This window comes from Crocodylus siamensis, chromosome 7 (genome assembly GCF_052110815.1).
Source record: "Crocodylus siamensis isolate JL-2025a chromosome 7, ASM5211081v1, whole genome shotgun sequence".
Taxonomy (NCBI): Eukaryota; Metazoa; Chordata; order Crocodylia; family Crocodylidae; genus Crocodylus; species Crocodylus siamensis.
In genome coordinates, this window is record NC_143401.1 from 24511237 (window position 1) to 24531072 (window position 19836).

General features: G+C 45.8%; 1 protein-coding gene across 2 annotated transcripts in view; it reads right to left on the bottom strand.

Moving 5' to 3' along the window:
- SORBS1 (sorbin and SH3 domain containing 1) overlaps positions 1–18916 on the bottom strand; it is a 271569-nt gene extending 252653 nt beyond the window's left edge. Inside the window, exon 1 of one of the 2 annotated variants that reach the window (XM_090057663.1) lies at positions 18830–18916. The gene's annotated coding sequence lies outside the window, so the exon portion shown is untranslated. Of the gene's footprint in view, positions 1–994; positions 1074–18829 lie in introns of those variants that run through there. The other variant, XM_090057665.1, reaches the window with a different exon arrangement.
- Positions 18917–19836: the final 920 nt, after the last annotated feature.

Here is a 19836-nt window from a genome sequence, read left to right on the forward strand (position 1 = left end):
TCCCCATCTGTGTGTCTGTTTTTATACTTAGACTAGAGCTCTTCTTGTTCTGTGCTTGAGCTCATAGGCACTACAGTAATCTTAAGTTATAAATAATGAATGAAATTATTACTATGGGACAAACTCATGCATGTCATTCCACTGAGAGTGAGAGTACTGTCTACAGACAAGGAGACGCAGGGCAAGAGAAGGAGGCAACAGGAATGGCAGAATAAGTGTGAGCTGACAATCACTTGGGGCTTCTTCCAGTGTATGGAGGAACCAAATCAGGGGAGAAGACAGCTATTATGGAAAATTGTGGTGTGAAAGGACAAGGGACACCCTGTCACCAAGCTATAACCAGAAAGGGCATGATAACAAAACAAAGGGAGGTTATTAACCACAGGGCTAAGAACAGCTAAGTGTAGAGCCCAGATTCTGTTCTACCTATTAGATGCATAAGTGGACTTGGGTACCTAAGTGTAATCCTATTTCATCCTGCTCAAGTCCTTAAATAACAGTTAATGCTAAGGTGGCTGGATTCTCCTCCTCCTCTCTGCTCTTCTGTGACTCAATCTTGACAATGAGATGATGGTGACTTATTACAAGTGTAGCTACAACAACAGATTTTTGTGACTTGAACAAGGTAGAGTAGAATTGTGTTTAGATGCCCAAGTCCATTTTGACATCTAATAGGTGGACTAGAATCTGGCCTTAGATGCCTTATGACACATGCAGTAACAATGGACTCGCCTTGCAAAGTACAGTTCCAGATATCAGCCCCACCCAAAATCCAGGAGCAACTGAATCTGAGGTTCAGTCATCCCTTCAAATACAGAGGTCCTTTAGAGCTCCTACTGTGTGTAGAGCAGATTTATATAAATTATTGATGCTGCCAATGGGGGATATGCAATTTGAGTTGAGCTGGGAAATTGACAGGTCTCTTTATTTTAGTTCATATTTTTAAAGTGCCAAAAGGTAAACAGAGGCTAGGGTGGGTGCTCTTTTATTTTACCTTGCATCTGAATCTGAATCCTTCCTACACGGTCAGACGTTGTTCTGACATCACTGTCTATCTGACACCACTCTTTGCATGTCTTCTATGCTGTATGTCCTGTATACACCTAAGTAAACAAATGTACAATTCAGATTCAGATCTAGGTGTAGGTTTCAAGCAGCCTTAAGCAGTCTGCCTGGGTTCAAACCCTGTTTCTAACCATCAACACTGTACATTACCAGAACAGAACACAATGCCCAAATTGAGACTGGGATCCCTGCGTGTTAAGAGCATTGCAGTAGACATCCCAAATGGAGCAGGAGTCCACATCATGGAGTTATAGCTTTTTACAAAAACACACAGTCTACAACTGCTCAACGGTTATGTGTACCTCATCATTTTACTAAGGGAGGGAAGAAAGGAATTTTACAAAATGAAGGAGAACATTTTCAGCTTCTGCAAACCCACAAGCTAGCAAGCAACTCTATTCTCTGCCCACCCCCTCAAAGTCATAGCAGTACAAACAAAGCCAAGATTACAAAATATAAATGCTAACGCTTTCTTAATTGTCATAATTGTCGAGTCTTCTTCTGCAATGATTTTTCAACAGCAGCAAGATCTCACATGGATATAGTACTTTCTATCCACGGGGAGCCCAAAACACTCCACATGCAGTAAAGGAATAATTTTATTCACCCCTGGGGATTCAGCGGAAGAACGCAGACACCTCTGGGGTGTCCTACAAGAGCCGTTTAAGAGTATTGCAATATTACACAATAAGAAGGGAATTAATTCTATTATACACAATCAAAACTAAAGGGGGAAAAGCAGTGCCTCAGGTCAAAATTTATACAAAGCACTACAGTTAAACACCTGTATACTCTTGCAAAGTACCATTTTTCCTGAAATAGGGCACCTTCAGTAGGACACTGACCATAAGCACTGCACAAGGACATTGGTTTGATTTGAACACAGAGGAGAGAGTGCCCTCTGCTGAAATCATCAATGCTGCTTCCAGCAGCATCCATGTTTACAGGTAAATTGGAATATAAGCTTCATATATGAACCAAACAGATCACCTACTCCTGTCCAAGATAAAGATGATCCTCTTTTGCTCTAGGAAAAACCCCCCATCTGTCCAAAGCTTTCAGTGTCCAAAACGAAACAAACCTCACAAGGCCCATGGCAATAAGGTCCTACTTTACAGAATCCAGAACATAAAGTTACAGGATTAACTCAAGATCATGAGAGTTAGGAGTAAGCATTTCCTCTGCCATCAATGCCAATAGGGTGCTTCTCAGGACTATTCCCCAAAGAATTTACAAACTAGATTATTATCCTAAAGCAAGAAGAAGAGGGCACCAACGTGGGGTCCAACATAAACAAATTCATTTAGTTCATGTACATTTCTTGGTGAGAGAGTTTTCCATGGAACCTGAATGCTAATCACAAGAGGGGTATCAACTACTAAATGGCCATAGTACTTGGATGGCTTCTTGCCACTTAGATGCAGGAAGAACGATGGCAGGAAGGGTTAGTTCATCCATGGTGTTCTAAACTCACACCTAATTCCTCCTAACTTCTGAGGACTTTCTCCCAAGTATAAACTGAATAAAGTTCACTGAACTCAGCCTTATTTTACTCAACTAGAAGGAAGAAGACATTGGTGGTCACCCTGAATTTATGCAAGCCCAGCACTTGTTTCAGAGAGGTATCAAGAACACATTCCCTTGCAAGGCTAAGCCCTCAGTGACAATTCAGAAGCCCAGTCAACCAAATAAGAATCACCACTTAAGCACAGTCAAATTCACCTGACAAGAAGGCTGTGACATTCAGCAGCCCAAGAAACCAGAGTTTGTTGTTATTTGAATGTAACTGGAATAATGCAAGGTCTCAAATATATTTCTGTATGGTTATACTTTGGGATACACACAAAGAGTGTCTGTTGTTAGCTGACTGAAATGTATTAGCTGATGTGTCTCAGCAATATCACACTCTTCTCGAAGGTCATGAGTTTATACCAGAATTCTTATAACTGAATTCCTCTTTGGGAACAGCTAGTTTTCAGCTGGAAATATTGTAATGTGCTGGCTCACGTGCACATGTACCAGATAAATACCAACTAAGCTGTGAGTTACAGCCCTTTCTAGGTAATGGTGGTTCTCTCCTTTTGCTCCAGTGGCAGGGATCTTTTACAGCACAAGGATCTTGGTTATAGCTCCAAACTCTCCCTGGAGATTCCACATGGCCTTAGGAATTTCATATCTACAAATGTGAAGTACTTGGTGGTTCCAGTTTTGTTTGGATAAAATGACCACGGAAAACCCTGAAAGAATCGACGTCAGACAGCAATATAATAGTTTCTAATCAAGTTTTTCAAATTAGGCCTTCATAAAAGAAACCAATAAAACCCAAACTACCCACAAATTTAAAAAAAATCACCGATCAGACATCTTAGCCATGGGCTGACATTCTTTTAGCAAGAGAACAAGGCCATATTCATTTTTTACCATTTGTAATTTGCTTTTCAGCTTAAAGGAATTTCACATAGTTGAGCTGAAAGCAATAGGGTCTGCAAGTGAAAAGCTAAGAAATGGCAAATCATTAATGCAATGGAGCATTTTAAAATGCAATTTAGGAGCCTCCCCTTCCAGTACCTTCTAGCTTCATATACTTTCATTTAAGAAGGCATTGGGGAAAGAGTTTGTCATTAAAGAGAACTGGCACTACATTTCCTCACTAGTTTGTTTTTCCATTTTTGTTGTCAAAATTTGTTTGAACAAAATAAAATCTACCAGCCCTGCTTTGAGAATGGAACAGGGAGATGGCCATGCTGTCTTCTCATAATGGGGGACAAGCTGTGACACAGGCCACCTTAATAGCCTCTCTACAAAATGCCTTAAGGTGACAAATGTACAAGTTTTGGGTTAGCAGGGAATAATGAGCACTTGGAGATTCACCTTCACTCAGGTTCCTGGGACTTCTCATCTAGAAACTTCACTTATCTTCTCTGTACAGTGAGAGGGAGACTCTTCTTGGTATCAACAGGGCAAATGGCTTAGCATTTAGAAGGAGTTTCTAGCATAAGCGCCAAGATATCACTAACACTTTGGCTAGGTACAGACATTCAAAAAGCCTGAGGCAGAACTGATCCAAGTTACGGGGTTTTCTGCAAGTGGCGTAGTTCAGATTGGTAGTGAACAGAACACATGTTCACCTGGGGGGGTGCAAATCTTAGACTGAGTTCTGCCATTTTAAAACCAATCTGTGTGCCAAACTTCTGTTTTCTTACAGGTATAGACCATTTTTGTGTGTTGAACTTCTGTTCTGTTACAGGTATAGTCTGGTTTCCAGTCACTTACATTGGTAAAAGTGTGATGTCTGTACCTGACCTCTGGTGGAGGATAAAGCAGTTGAGGCAATTGCATCCCTTAAAACTGAAATGCTCCTAGAGTCTAACAAAACACTGAAAACCTGCCATGGCAGGAGTTCCAGGCTTTTGGTCTAAAATTCATAGGGGTTGTGTGAGTGAGCAAGTCAGCTCAATTTAAGTCACAAGGGATCATTTATTTAATGGCCAGACCAGCCAACTCAGCCAAGGACCTTCTTTGACTATCCTGATTCAGAGCCCACAGAAGCCAGAAAGACTCTTTCCACTGCCTCTAGTAACTCTAGATGAGGCCATCTGTCTCGCATCAGCAAAAAGGGTCTGATGGAACACAGCTGACAGAACACAAAACAGGAGGCACAAAACAATCCTGGTCGTATTATGCCCTAGGTCTATTAACACTGTAATGCCAGAAGCAGTAGCACTTTAGCTATATAGCTAAGCACATGCCTGATGTTATGCATACACATAAGTCTGAAGGTTCTGGTTTATTCATTTGCCATAGGTGAAAGGGGTGAGGGAGGGGAGGACCAAAAGAAAGAGCACACAGATATTGTTTAAACTCTGTCTTACAAAATGGCAGCTGCCCTTGCAGATGGTAGCTCCCAACCCTTTGAAGGTGTGCTTCTCAGAAAAAAAAAATCTTAACAGTGGTCATATCTACACATGCAATTAGCATGCACCAATAAACTGTGGGATATATCATGCTAGAGTTTATTGCTCCTGGACACACCATTTGAATGTGCACCCAGAACAGCAGCATGCTGAGCTGGGTTGAAGCAGCCCCGGCTGGCAGAGGGCCCAGGTGGTCAGCCTGCCAGCCTGGGGCTGCTCCAACCCAACTCAACATGCTGTGGAAGGGCTGCCTGGGGCACAAGGGTGCTCCAGTGCAGGGCTAGCTAGCAGGCAGCCCCCCACTGAAGTACCCATACACCCCAGCAAGCCGCATCAGAGTCTATACGTGCACTGCTGTGGAGTAAAGAACTCTGCAGCGGCGTAATCTGCAAGTACTACCCTGCTGTGGAGTTAACTTCCTGTGGACTATCAGGGCTGCACATACAAACACCAAACTTTTACTGTAGAGCTAATTAGTCTACTCTGTAGTAAATGTCTCATGTAGATGTGCCCAGTTATATACACCTCACTACAGAAGCAAAAACACCAAGTCAGAAGTTCCTTTTCACTCCTGCCAGGAATATGATGGCTAGGACTGCAAAAACAGAGGCTTGTATTCCTTTTAATTTAAAACCTTAACCATGGACAAACAGAAAAGCGAAATATGCAAATCTGGGAGAAAGATGATTTAGCAGCAGTTCTACAAATACAAGCCAGTTACGATCAGAAAGAAATATTCTTCCCGTTCTTATTCACTGCACAGAACAGAACTATTTTATATGAATGATTTTCCTGTGATATCTGTGAGACTCACCACCATCCAGGGCCAAATTACAAGATTCCCCCATTTCCCACAGGGCTGCTGAAATGGACCCTACTGTTGACTGCTTTGCCTGATGTTGGGTTTCCATGCAAGCTCCTACTGCATTTTAGTACTATAGCATAGCTTAGTTATCTCACTGAAGGTCATAACCCATACTGCCCAACATCCGCACTGGACATCCTGACTAACTAGAAATAAAACTTGATCAAAAATGTCAACACCTACACAGTCAAATGGGTTGCTAACTGGCTGGAGGGCCGCACCCAGAGAGTGGTAGTAGACAGGTCATTTTTGACCTGGAGGGATGTGGGCAGTGGGGTCCCCCAGGGCTCAGTCCTCAGGCCCGCACTGTTCAACATCTTCATCGGTGACTTGGACGAGAGGGTAAAAAGCACCCTGTTCAAAGTTGCTGATGACACTACGATGTGGGGGGATGTGGGCATGCTAGAAAGGAGGAACAGGCTGCCATCGGACCTAGACAGGTTACAGGGGTGTGCGGATGAGAACAGGATGGGATTCAACACCGACAAGTGCAAGGTGCTGCACCTGGGGAGGAACAACCGGCACCATAGCTACAGGTTGGGGAACTCCCTTCTCGTCAGTACAGAGGCAGAAAAGGATCTTGCGGTTATCACTGATGCCAAGATGAACATGGGCCGGCAGTGTGGGGATGCAGTCAGGACGGGCTACGATAACTTCTTATGCATCCACAGATGCATCTCAAGCAGGTCCAGGGAGGTGATCCTCCCCCTCTATGCGACACTGGTCAGGCCGCAGCTGGAGTACTGCATCCAGTTCTGGGCGCTGCACTTCAGGAGGGATGTGGACAACATGGAGAGGATCCAGAGGAGTGCCACCTGCATGATCGGGGGCAGCAGGGCAGGACCTACAAGGAGAGGCTATGGGACCTGAGCCTGTTCAGCCTCCACAAGAGAAGGCTGAGGGGGGATCTAGTGGCCTGTTACAAACTAGTGAGAGGGGACCAGCAGGCACTGGGGGAGTCCCTGTTCCCCCGAGCACTTCCAGGAGTGACTAGGAATAATGGTCACAAGCTGGCAGAGGGTAAATTCAGGTTAGACATCAGGAGGCGCTACTTCACTGTCAGGGTGGCTAGGATCTGGAACCAGCTTCCAAGCAAAGTGGTGCTGGCTCCTACCCTGACGGTCTTTAAGACAAAGCTAGCCAATCACCTTGCTGGGGGTCGTTTGACCCCAGAACTCTTTCTTGCCATGGGTCGGACTTGATGATCTGCTCAGGTCCCTTCTGACCCTACTAACTATGAAACTAGGTAAATGGAATGATCCCTTAATCAGCATCACAATCACAAGAACTGCATGGCAATTCTGTCTCTTGTATATATCCATTCTTTATATAGCAGACCAGTGACACAGGAATTACAGTTTAAGATAGTCATCTGAGTTTTCTTTATTTTTCTCTATATATTTTTTTAATAATGCCACCCAGCCTTGCGCTTAAATTCTGACACAGACATTTAAAAATGTTGTTCCAACAGGCATCGAGCAAACTGAGATTATAAGGCACATGTATTTTAGGCACACTCTAAATAAAAATCTTATTGTTAATAAAAGGGAAAGGATAACAAGGTTTGCAGGTCTGTTTTTATGGAGGGGAACATCCATACAGCTGATTAAAGGCAGCTGTCTTCTGCGTGGCTGCCATTCATATCTTTTAAATGTTTGTAATTTTTTTTCCTGAGAACAATCCATCCCATGATTTAATAAGCCATTAATTATTCAGAATAAAGTTGGGTTCAGAATGAAAGTTGCCTAAAACCACACCGGTTGCACAAAAGTCAGTCAGAAAACCTGGGTTCTGCTCCAAGCCCTGCCTCTGCATTTCCTTAGCCAAAATACTTAAACCCACTGGTTCTCCTTGCATCTCCTTGACTATTTAGATGAGGATTAAATTGTGACCACTGAGCACCTGTTCAGCCCTCACTCCCCTCATCCCTCTTGCTGCAACAGCTACAGTTTCCGCTCCTCCCCCCTCCAGTTTTTCCTGCATACCCCAAACCCAAGGGCAGGATAGTGCAGCATGATACGCCTCTGGGAGTGGAGGGGGAGCCTGGGGCAGCACAGTGCAGCTGTTGAGGGGGACATGCAGGTGCTGGCTTGCCCAGGTGAGCAGTGAAGCAAGGGGGTAAGAGGAGGAAGGAGGGGAACAGGAAGTGTGTGGCCCAGGAGGCCTGTGGATCACTCTGGTGTGGTCCACAGTCATGTTGCATATACCAGTCATGCATTGGTATGTCCTGAGGGGGCTTTGGACTCAGATACTTATAAATCAGACAGCCCTGATTTAGATTATACATAATCCCATGCCAAAATGTTTTCATGCAGTGCCTACCATGCTAGAGAAGGCTAATCTCAGTCAGTACCTCCTAGTGCTATTTGAATACAAGTATAAGACAAGCTGTTTCAAAAGAGGGCAAGAGGGACTGATATTTACAATTTACTGCATTTCAGCAGTGCCAAAATTTGACACTTCATATTAAGCTCCTCTTGTAAAAGGAAGATGATATGGTTGCCTAGAGCTTTTGAAGTATTCAGACTTCCAAACAGCATGCAAAGGTATACAGGGCTTTTTGACAGGTGCCTAAGCCACTAAATTCAAAATCCTAGTTTCTGCAAATCTCGGGAAAGTACGGGCCCACGTCTCTCTCTCACAACAGGACAGCACATCTCTCACAGATATGCCGGAGCTAAAAATGACCAAGTAGGAGTCAAATTGCAATTACTGCTTGCAATTGGCCAAAAATAATGTGCGTCTTATTGTTACTGCCATGGCTCTTCTACCTACTGTTTGTGGGTAGATTATGTCTCGCCTTTGAGAGGTTGAAACATTTAGAGCAGGGATTTTGATTTACTCCATGTTTGAATGGCACCCGGCATAAGGGGGTTTCACCACAGTTGGCCTCCCAGCGCTTCCATAACATATACACTACTAAGGCAGCAACCGCCACCTCAACAAATATTTTCAAAGATGATTGCCCAGAAATGCAATCATACATTATTACAGTACTGGGAGCCAGGAGAAGGACTCCTAAGTCAGGATACAGTGCGGAGCACATTTTCTATGATCGGTGTTCTCTTTTAGAGCTAAAGAAGAACTTAAAGTGGCCCCTTGTTTGCTGAAAGTCACTCCCCACCCCCCCCGTGGCTGGAGACTCTTCAAAAAGAAAGAAAGAAAATGTATCAATAGATCAGGGGGTGTCAACTGGGGGTATATGAACTCCTGGGAGTACTTGGGAAAGCCCTAGGGGTATGCACGGGAAGGCAGCAGGGACAGAGCGCTGTCGCCTCCCAGGAACAGCCAGGGTGGAGCAATGGCAGGGACACCCCTCTGTGCTACCATCCACCACCCTGCACTGCCGCCGCTCTGCATCTGGATGCCCTCCCCCCACACTCTGGGTCCGGCCACACACCACTTGTGTCCCACCATGCATTACCCCACCACCCCATTTCACATCCGGCTGCTGGGGGTACACTTAAAGGTTGAAAATCCCTGCAGTAGATGAAAAGATAAAAGATAAAAAGAAGGTGTAAAATATTTAGCGGGCTCTTTTAATAATTAATCAGCCCAGGAGTTCTCAGTCTATCTGTACTGATGGCACAGCCAGGCCTTTCAAAAGATGAAACAAAACAGAATACTTATTAAACTGTGTTGTCATTGTAATACTACCAGTTCCCAACATGTTATGTTGTGTCGGGAGAGGTTGCCAGACATTGTCATTTTTCTTCAAATGTTACTTGGGGGTCAACAGCTTTTTGCTGCCACCCAGCCTGTTTGAATGTGGCTACAGACATCACTTTTGTGCCACCAAGAACATATATATGGTGGCACAAAACCCAAGCAAACGGACATCTTGGCTTTTTATCATGCCACAAATGCGCTATGACTCCTAGTCATAGTTTGTGCTGCCATTTTGTGGGCAGCATCTGTTTGTTTATGGTGGGAGAGCACAGACAACCACGGTCTCCAGCCACCAGACACAGGCTCTCCCAGGACTCCAGGTGCCTGATCCTGCATGCCCTGGGAATCCCCCTGCATTGTGATTCCTGAGGAGTGCACTTCTCATTGCTATGCAGACCCCGCCTGTCCTGGGGCATGTACAGAAAAGAAAACCCCTCCCCGCTCCGGTGTATCACGTTGGGAGGCCCCGACTTGGGGCGTGGCACCTGCAGATGCTGTTGCACAGGGTTGGGTTCCTGCTGTTCCTGGAACTTCAAGGGCTCAATCCTGTGAGACAATACCTCTTTCGATGTCTGTAGATGCCAAAGTGGATCAACTATGTTAAGACAACAGCTGATCCCAGTCCAAACATAACATTTATTTGTATCCTGTGATGTATGTTCCCAATTACTGCACCTGGTAGTTTTCTAAACGGTCATTTTTCTCCCCTTAAGAGATGCTTTACAAAGAAACAAGCAGTCACTCACAGAAATGCTCATCAACAAAACCAGACTTCCCTGACAACTCAGTCACCTGACAGATTATCAGCCATAGAACAGAAGAGATGGAACTCAGCTGCACTGAATAAAGGCTGCTGGACATAAACCCTGTAGTTCTTCCTGCTTCTTTTCTAAGACGGTCCGTACTGCCTTCTGTCACTATGCAAGCCCTTTAATGTCTGCTTGGATTTAGCAGTCAAAGGAAAGAGTGGCAGCTACACTCCAATATATATATTAGTGCACTTAAGAAGACTAATGCTTCACTACATTGCATCTTCCTGAAGACAGCCCCTTAAAAGACATATGTTGGTAGAGAACAAAAAAAAAAAAAAACTAGTCTGAAACAGAAAAAGAGGGCTTGAGATGCAAGAGGGCTTGAGAGGTAACCAATCCATGGAACAAGGGGCATCAGTGACAAACCCTGAAACACAGGTAGGCAGGCGTGGCAGAGCACTGTTTGTCCCTGCCACTTTAAGGGCCTGAAGCTAGCAAACACCTGGTGCCTGATGAGGGCAGCCATTTTGGATCTAGGGCTGCCCATACAAACAGGGCATTTGCACTGCCCCAGACAAAGCATCCTGCAGAAGGAAGTAGGAGTAGTAGAGAAACAGCTGTTATATTTATTAGTTGAGCAAATCATTTACAAATCTTTAACATAAAGACAGATAAAAGTCTGCCTATTCACCTGGCCTATGACAGCTTCCAGGATGTTCCAGCATCATGGTAAACATGACATATTTAGACTTGCAGATAAATTGATATTGCACCCTCTGATCATTTGATCTAACACCTCATGCCAAACAGAAATGATCCTACTGCTATTCCTCCCCAAAGCTCAGATAACCTTTGCTTGGTTCTCTCTAAGTCATGGGGTCATGCTGAGAAACACAGAATACCTCAGTCTTCCATGTAGTTTCTGCTATTGACACAGCTGGGCAGAATTCCAAGTGTGCAAAACCTAAACCTGGCCTCTTCCTCCCATCTGCTCCAGGGGCCCTAGCTGCAGGCTTTTCACCACATCACTAACATGCCTCACCCCTGCCTGACTTGCAGAGACCAAGTCTAGGAGCGGGAAGGAATTCAGCTTTGAGAATCATTCAGTCTTGGCTTCTCTACAGTGGCTGCCATCAAAGGTGCTAGTTGAATACCTCTTCTAGGGGTCTGAACTAGAAATGGACTAAACCCCAAACTCGTGTAGATGGCTAAAGAGCAGCAATATCTGTTCCTTATTGATCAGAGGCAAATTTGAATAGGAAACAAAGGCAAAATTGCTCTCTTTATTCATCCACTCATCCAGCCATCCTTGTTATAACAACCTTTTTCTTATTTTCCTAAAATCTGAGGCAGGTAAGAGCTGTGCTGCTTATTCAAGATTAGAATGGCTCTTCTGGTTTTTGGAGAATACACATTTGGGCAATGTTAGGTAAACAACTTGTTTCTCAAAAGACCAGAGTGGTTATGAATCGCATTCATTGGGTAAATAAGAAACAAAGTGGCAATAATAAAAATACAGTTTACCAATCTGATAGGACCCACAAAAATTCCCAGCTATAACAATACCACATGAGGTCACTGGAAGTAGAAATTATTTCAGTGTTTTTTCTAACAACAAATAATAATGAAATGCTTCACATCTTCTGGCAGGACCAACTGCCACAAAGCCTGTCTATCCATAAAGAGGTTGGACCTCAGTGCAACTTTATAAGGTATGCAGTGAAATACAAAGTTCATTTTATCCATCATTCAAAAGCAGTCTCCTCTGAGGCAGAATGCCAGAACAGTGCAAAGCAATGTTAGAAATGAAATATTGTTAGAAATGGAGTATTGTTAGAAAAATGCACAGCTTGCATCTTGCACCCGATAAGAAAGAAACACTGCCAAGGACTTTTCTCCTTTCCCAGCCTTGCCACAGCTTTTCTTATGCTAAATCGCAGACTCTCCCCCAGCTTCTCCCTAGCCTTTCTCATACAGATTACAGAAGCTGGAATTCAACTGACTGTGTCCTTGAAAAGGGGGGGGGTTTGAACTCTTGGTGACCTATTGTAGTCTCTGAGCATGCTTAATTAGCTGATGCATATTTACCTCTCCGCCCTGCATACTTAAGTAGTTAATTGTACTATACATGCGATGTATGTAGTGATGTAACCACATGTATGCTTGTATGAAACGGAAGTGAGCTGTAAGAGTTCCTGTTTCTGCACACGTGCCCAGGAGGGAGGAGATAAATACAGCCTGCAAAATTCCTTTGCGGGTTCGGAGTAATCTGAGTTCTTGACTCTGCTCTGACCCTATTTGCAAATACACCTTTTGTGCCATCTAATGAGTGTGTGTCTGTGATTTTTGTGGCCTCCAGAGAAACAAACCGCTTTATGCATCAGCAACATGGATTAAAGCAAGAAAAGAAGTATATGCATCACCTGCTGCATTCTTCACAAAGGTTTTACTTTTATAGCACTAGTATTGTTCAGTGATGCTGCTCAGAGGGTGAAGCTGGCATCCCTCATGGGAAAGACCCAAGTGCCCTTGATGGGTATATTCAAGAGGGATATGAAGAATGGGGTGGGCTGGGACTCAAGATTCAGCAACAGCAGCATCTGGTGAGAATTCCCTTAATACACAAACCATCTACCCTGTCCAACAATAGTTTCAACTTTCTGCGCCTCATTTCCCCTACCTGTAGAACGGTGGTTGTACTGCTCTCCAACTCTAAGATCAGGGTGGGCAAAATCCAGCCCACAAGTGAAATCCAGCCCACCAGGCAATTTAATGTAGTCCATGAATGCCCACCAATTAATTGCATCATACCCAGCCCATGCACCTCACTCCCACCCCTGTGCACAGAAGGGCCCAGCTGACTCAGCCCACACAGTTTCGAGGCAGGACTCCTGCTGCCACTGCTGCAGCTGTGCCATCCTCCAGCTGCTCCTCCTGTCCCTCCCGCAGCAGTCACTCCAGGAAACAGTTAGAGAAGCAGCAAGGGCTGCTATTCCTTCCCAAGGATCTGGGAAAGGCTGGGGGAGGAGGCGGGAGCTGCAGCTGGGCAAGAGTACAGAGTATGGGGCTGGGGAGAATGCAGAGCCCATGTCTGGGGTCAGGTGGACAGGGTGTGGGTGTGAGTGTGTGGGATAAGGAAGAGTAGATGGGTGCAGGAACCCTCTCTGCACCACACTCCCCCACCACTGGCAGCAGTAGCAGCAGGCAGTGGGCCCTCAAGGTGCTTGGGGCTCATGCAAGTGCTGCCATCCAGCAGGCGTGGCTATGGCCAGTTCTGGGAGCTAAACTTGCCAGCACAGGCTGGCCTGCTTCTATTACGAGGCTCCCCATGGCACATTTGCAGCTCCTGGTACTCACGCACCACGAAGGTGAGGGGGGAAGAAGACTCATGCAATGGAGCCAGCTGCCTTCCCTGCTCCCTGCTGCCACATGCAGCTGCTGGGATTCCACTGGGAAGCAGGCGACAGGGCACAGACAACCTGCTTTGTCCTGCACGCAGGTTTGCAGCTCCACAAACCACATCTGCCTGCACATCTGGATCCAATCTAAAAGGCTATGTCTCCTGTAGGCCATCTAGCCTTACTGCCATGCTTGGGCAATTTCAGCCCTGACTCAAAAAGTGAAGGAAGGAAAATTCCTTTCTCTGTACTATCTATTGCAGTGATTCCTTTTTGGGTAGGAGATCACTATCTGAATTAAAAAGCAACCCAAGATCTACCCTGAGCCACTCCTCCCCCCACCCCACTGGTCAGTCTATGAGGAGAGAAGGGAGGGGCAGACTGAGACAGAGGGAGAAAAAAAAAATGATTTGGGGATACACCCTCTCCCCAGCAAGTAAATCTGTGGGGGAAGGGGTGGGAGGAGGGAAAAGCGCTGTGGGGGAGGCAGGGCAGATCAAGGCCCCAGCGATGGAGGAGGAAGCGGGGCACAGGCAGGAGCAGCGACTAGGGGGAGTGGCCAGGCCACCTGGTGGGCAAGCGGAGGCCCAGGGGCCTGGGGGAGGGTCAGAGCCCAGACAGCTCATCCAGGTGCACGGGGAGGGGTGGCTTCTGCACTGCACACACCGCAGCACAGGACCGTGGGGCATGTGCCCTCTAATCTGTGTGTGGGGCTTGGGGCACAAAGCCCAGCACACAGCAGCAGCTACCTCTGCCCCATGCACAGATTGGGAGGGCATGTTGGGCCTGGGCCTCCACTGGGGTGTGCAGTGCAGGAGCCCCCCCCCCATGCCCCTGGACGAGCCTCCAGGCTCCAACCCTCCCCCAGCACAGCTAGGGCCCCACTCACCCCAGCCCCTACCCCAGTCCCTCCCTCACCACAGGGTACGGAGGGGAATCCCCCCACGCAACTGGCCCAGCCCCGGTGGCAGGGGACATGGCTCAGCACAGCCATGTATGTCCCGCCACTATCTTGCCACTCCTGGACCGCATCCCAGCTGCTCCCAACCACGAAGCCTCTGACAGTTGATCTCAGTCTGGGGGTGCTGAGCATGCACACACTCAGCCCCCTCACACTAAGATCAGCTGTCATACGTTCCACGATCGACCACTGATCTATTGTAAATGTCCCTTGGATGTGTCCAGCCAAGTATAAATCCAACCTATTTACTAGCATCACAACACATAGCAATATAAACACAGGGAGAGGGTCAGGTATCCATAAAAGTGTCCAGATTTTGAGAACTCCCAAGCACCCAGGAGCTCTTATGGAATCAGCTGGGGATTCTGGATACTCAGGACCAGATTCTATTCACTTATTAGGCACAAGGGAATGTAGGCACTTAAGTGATTCTATTCCACCCTGCTTGAGTCCCTAAAACATAGTTAATCCAAAAGGCATCTGGGTTCTTTTCCTCCTTGCTGCTTTTTTTGTGACTCAGTCTAGAGGGTAAAATGAATCTAATTACAAAAGTAGATGCATTAACAGATTTTCAGAACTTAAGCAGGGTGCAATAGAATTGCACTCAGGAGACTTAATCCACTTAGATGCAACCACAATCTATGAAAGTCTGGTCCCGAATTTAGGAGCCCAAACTTTAGGACTCCCAAACTTCTAGTTTTGAAAACCTTGACAAGAAAGCAACATGTTCATCTCTGTAATAACCAGGCAAGCCCATCTGAAAACATACTACAAATAAAGAACTTCAGAGGCTCAAGTTAATATTCATTTTCAAAGAACATTTTTTAACCCAGCTGCCTGTGCATTTCCCACTTCTAAATAAGACCCAAAACAAGAAACCTCATAAGAAAGCTCTTTTTCTTAGGGTTTCTTGCCCAAATTTACAGCAGTTTCCATCTACCGGCGGTACCTATTAAGTGTTAACAATATTATTTATTATTTGTAGTGAAGTAGAGTACAAGAGATCTAGTTATAGCTTACAGCTTTTATGTGCCAGGCACTGTTCAAACAAGGCAGTCTCTGCTCCAAACAGGTTAGGATATAACTGGTAATTCAGAGCCAAATTCAAAAAGCAGTTCAGGTTCTCCAAGCACAAGTCTGCAGATTGTGGGCAGTGAATGACTGAAACTCAGGTGAAAAAATAGAGTTTGCAATTCCAGAAATGTGAGGTGAATAATATACATTTCTTATATTAGCTACTAGCTTAGGAGGAAAATTTAATGGCCAAATTATAAATACCCAGGTAAAACTAGCTGTTTGTTTAGCAGCAACCTGTGCAGTAATGTTGGTTGCTACATTATTCTCAACTCCCCCAAATAGGTGAGATGCAGAAGCATCATAGATTTCCACATTGCTCGCAAAACACACAGCAATGACCAGCTCCAACATATTAGCCCCTGCAACTTACAGGGAGAAGGTTCCTTTTTGAATAGGTCCTTTGCACAGTAATGCAAAGTACCCCAAGAAATGAAAGTGCAGAACCAGGGCCATAAACTTCACCTCTTGCAACAGAGAGCCTGATTCTGCAAGCCTAAATCATGTGCAGACCACCACTGTGGTCAGTCAGATTAGGCATGTAACTGGATCAGGCTCACAAGATTTTTGGCTGTTTCCTGGGCTTATTGTAAAGGATGGCAAAGAAAGAGAACAGTTCCCAGAAATGGCCAACCAGCCTAAAAGAGCATAAACTGCAGTCTCTGCTCTTTAAAAATAATCAGCAAGGCTGATTTGGCATTCCCACTTATCCTGTCCGAAATGCATGAAGGAGACACTCACTGAAATGCAGAGCCAAACTGTTGAGAGAAATCCAAAGAAACACCTTAGGCAAGACATAATTAACCAGTGGCTCTCACTGCTATAGGATACTTTTGAAGTAAATGATGTTTCAGATCAGCTTCATAAATGAGTAATAACCACAGCAGCTGCAGTGACTCTAACTTGGATAAATAAATTCAAGGACCAAAAATTTAAGTGAAGGACAGGAATTTAACCCCTCTTCCCAGATGCAGCCTTTTCTGAAGCATTCTGGAAACGCTGAATTACCAAAATGTTGCTGCTTTAGGTTTCACTGAGATCTCGTAACTCCCTTCCCCACCCCCCCTTTCCCACAAACCCTTTTTCCTCCCCGGCAGAGAAAATGCAAGAAGAAACCTGTTCATTGCATTATACTCCCTTGCAAGAGTCTTGTAATTTGGTCCTCTCAAAATCACCTGTACACTTACCACTGACAGAGAAGGCACCTGAAAATACCATTCATTTTCAACATGCAATAATTCTTACCTCCCTAGCTTTTAGCTTATCCTTTCAGCTGGACAAAATTTATTAGCTACCATTTCTCCCTGTCGTTTTTTTTTTCCCCCTGAAGAGTGTGTGGGAGTTGTGGGCGTTGATTCATGCATTTCAAAAGGACACAATAACTGTACTTGTGACTGGCACATACACACTTATGTCTGTGTTTATAGATATAGCCACTGACATTGGCTTTAGACACTCAAGAGTATCTTTAAAAGCCATCTCTATATTTTACAATAGTAAATAAATCTAAAGAGCTGAAGAAGCAGAGTGCATGAGTGGAACTAAATCGCTCATGTGACAACAAAATGCAACAAAAGAAGTATGGTCCAGTCACTACAGACTGGCCTGGGACATAGCTTGGCTCTGCTATCAAGCTAACATGTGACCTTGGACAAGCCACTTTCCCTGTCTACTTCTCCTTTTATTCTTGATCTGTCTTGTCCATCTAGGCAATAAACTCTCTGAAGCAATACTCTTGTTGTACATTTATATAAACTAAGCAAGCACAGGCAGCTCTGACTGCAGTAAAACAAATATTATGAAAACCTCAGTAACTTAAAAAAAATGTGAATGGATCAAGCATTTTGCATGGGGGGCAGCCACCCCAATTCCGGCACAACAGAAATACTGCTATAAACGAGTCCTGGAGCAGCAGTTACAGTAAGGGAACAGCTACCCCTGGGTCAAAGATTACACAGACAGTCCTGCTTAGAGAAATCCTATTAATGACCTTCCAGGTCCTATTTTGGAGCCTTTGCTTTGCGAACTAAAAATGATACAGGCAGTTTGCAGGCACAGCAGCCCCAGGACTGGCATGGACACAGTACACTTACTGTTTAAGAAGAAGAAAAAAATTAAACACGAGTAAAAGCTGAAGAACAGGCAGTTTGGCTGAAATGAGATCTGCACAGCAGGGCAGGCATGGCTTTTTTTCATTACCCTAAGAGGCTAATAAATAAATAACTGACACCTTTGTTTGTGACAAACACACTGGGTTTTTTTCCCCTTCTAAGACACCTTACAAAGGGAGCATATGTACCAGGGCTGCATATAAATAAAAAAGTGGACCATAAATACAACTCTTTCTATCCCAGGCCAAAATTAAACTGCAGGTGAATTCACAAGCAGTGAGAACTATCCATCCATCAGGCAACACCTGAAGCTGTTGCTGGCGTGGTTTTTTTTCACTCCTGAATTTTTTATGAACAGGTTTGAAAAGGGTATTTACACCTACGTGTGAAAGCACAGGCCATACCAACCCTTGGAAATGAAGGACCGATGCAAAGGAAACAGCAGCCTCCTCTCCTCCCAGGGAAACGCAGTCCTGTATTTTATTCAAACTACAGCAAGTGCTGAACCCTTAAGTCCGGCTGCCTCCGTGTGCAGCACAGAGCTGAATTCATGCACTGCTGACTTGGTAATTGCATTATCTGCAGCTACTGATGAATGAACAACTGTAATGCACACATCCTGCTTTTAGCTCTCTCAGGGCCGGGAGATGGAGATCCAGAGAGAATGAATGCATGTGTGCCTTTCCCCTTGTAGTCACAGCAATGTCTTTTTTTTCCCCTCCTCCATAAAAAGCAAATGACACTTCTATTTAAAGCCACAATTCCCAAGCCCTCCCTGACCCCAACTCCCTCCTCCTGCAGACAAAGGGGGGGGAAAGCCAGATCAGACCTTCAGCCCAACACCATCCCCCAGGTAAGAGGACAGAGAGGAGACGAATATCATCACGGCCCTTTAAACAACACCTCACCTCCGGCAGAAAATGGAGCCAAAGGGACGCAGGAGCAGAAAGCCGGCAGCCAGAAGCCGCCCCGCAGGGAAAGCCCGGGTGCCCTGGGAGGGAAATGCCCAGAGGACCTTACCTCGCAGGGGAGGAGCGGGATCCCTGCTCCGGGCTCGCGCTGCGGAGCTGCCGCGCCGCTTCCCCGTGGCATGAAGTCCGGGCTGCACCGACAAGCGGGCGGCCAATGGGCGGCGGCTCCGCCCCTCGGCCCCGGCCCCGGAGTCATCCGCCCGGCTCGGCCCTGGCGGCTCCAGCCCAGCCGGTCCTCTGCCCCCCGGAGCAGCAGGAGATGCCAGCCTGCCTTTTTGGGCTTGTGGCATGTATCAGCACCTCCGGATCTTCGGGAGGGATACAGAAATCCCTTGCAGGGCGGGTGGAAAGTTACACCGGGGTCCCGAAGGTGCAGACAGAAGTAAATAGTATGGTGCAATAGTTCAGTGATATAAGCCAAGATATTTCTAAAGCATCCCTTCCTAGCATCTGGCAATAATGCAACAACCCACCCAAAAAAACCCAGAGACAGGAGCAGGGAGATAGTTCTTTGGCTCGTAAATGTCTGGAATAGATCCTGGAAAGGCAAAGGGCACTCCCAACTAACTAATCCCAGCCTAACAGACCAGTAAAACACTGCACCCCAGAGAGATGGTGGAAGCTCCCTCCTTGGAGGTTTTCAAAAGCCTTGGCTGGGATGGTCTAGTTGGGGATGGTCCTGCTTTGAGCAGGGGTTGGACTAGATGACCTCATGAGGTCCCTTCCAACCCTAACTTTCTATGATATGTTACACAGCATTAGTATGGCATGTATGGCAGGAGTAAGAGCCCCAGTCATGGACTGGGAACCCCGTGGTGCTGGGGGTGCTGTAGAGGCCCTGGCCAAAGAGCTTATGTGCACAAAATACACATTTAAAGGAGCCCTCTACCCCAGAATCCCTCCCCGGGACAGAGATGCCCCTGATGGAGAGTGATATCCCACCGAGAAAGAGAAAGAAATATTTATGTAATCCAACACTGAACCAGGAGCTAGAAAATCCTGGATTCTAAACTCACCTTGGCCACAGATTATTTGAACAAGCTTCTACCCTTCTCA